This window comes from Aptenodytes forsteri, unplaced genomic scaffold, assembly GCF_000699145.1.
Source record: "Aptenodytes forsteri isolate BGI_AS27 unplaced genomic scaffold, ASM69914v1 Scaffold433, whole genome shotgun sequence".
NCBI classification, from domain to species: Eukaryota; Metazoa; Chordata; class Aves; order Sphenisciformes; family Spheniscidae; genus Aptenodytes; species Aptenodytes forsteri.
In genome coordinates this window covers 2027958-2029531 of record NW_008795028.1, presented here as the reverse complement: position 1 = coordinate 2029531, position 1574 = coordinate 2027958, and positions in this window count along the sequence as shown.

The window sequence follows — 1574 nt, the reverse complement described above, 5'->3', positions numbered from 1 at the left end:
CTGTCCCTGCCTTCCCTTTAATTCTGACCCATAGCTCTCGGTCAGCTCCTCATCCATCCCCCGGCAGAGCTCCATGCACTCCAGCTGGCATAGAGCATAGAGGGCGACACCCTCTCCTTGTCTCCCCTACCTGTCAAGAGCCTGTATCCCTCCATCCCAACACTCCAGTCATAGAAGCCATCCCACCATGTCTCCGTGATGCCAATAAGGTCACAGCCCTGCATCCTATTTCCTATCGTATCCTATACTTTTCCATCCTATTTTCTGCCCCAGTCCTGTTGAGCAGGGGGAGTGAATGAGTAGCTGGGTGGGTGTCTGGCTGCTAGCCAAAGTGAACCCACCCCAACCATTCTTTAAGGTTTTGTTACTTTATTTGATGGTATACCTGACACTGTTTTCCTGGCAGAAACTTCTGTGGAGATGCAAAATTCTGTATCTGTGTTAAGAGTGGAAGAACATGGAGAGGTAGAATTATCTTCCTGGATGTGATTATCACAGCATTATCTCGAGCTGAAATGTCAATATAGGATGTTAAAGAATAGTTGATAGGATGATAACTATCACATTTCTGCTGGAATTAACTTAAGTGTTCTGAAGGAACTGAAAAAAGAAGTAACTGATTTATGAATTTTCCTGTGTCATGTCTTCCTAAAACTGCCTCATGACTGGAAGGTGGTTAAACTGACAGTGAGTTTTTAGAGAGCTTTGTGCAAAATCTGAAAAACTGCAGCCATGGAGAGGTATATTCATAAATGATCTGGAAGGACTTATGTGACAAAGTTTGCTGATGATACTAACAGTAATAAAGACAAGGAATGAGTATTAATAATTGTAAAATGAAAAGGTGCTCAATACTAAGGGACTGGGAAATGAAATGGCGTATAAATGAAATTATGTACAAGTGAAGCACACAGGAAAAAAATAGAATTAGTATATATAATGATGTTTTCTGAGCCAAGTATTAGTGTTTGAGAAAAGCTCTTAGGAATATGAGAAAGAAATCTATGAAAGTGTCAGTGAAGAAAAACAAATGAGATGTTAAAAGTTGTTAGGAATGGAATAGAGAACAAAACAAAATAATAATAATAAAGAAAAAAAATTATTATGCTGCTATATAAATCCATTACATACCTGCATCTTGAATTATATCTGAAGTTCTGCCTCCTTTTCTCCACTTGCACATCAACATTTGTGTAGTAGCAAAGTAATAATATTGTATAATGTAGCCGTGTTTGGATAAAGGCTACAAAGATGAACAAAGTTATCAAAGATATTTCTATTTTATAAGAAATGACTACATATAGGAGAACTCTTCAAAAAAGGTAGTTGAGGGGAAACACAAAAACAGACTAAAAACCTGAGTTATGTGAACAAGTGTATGGGGAGTTATTTTTCACTATCTTACCCATAAGTCAATCAAATGAAACTAACAGGTGGCAGACTTAAAGCTAGCCAAAGTAGATACTTTACACAACACATAGGTAAGATGCTCATGTACTTGCTGCAAATCATCATAGACACTAAAAGTTGGCATATACTCAAAAAGTGAATTGACAAATGCACTGAAGCAAGAT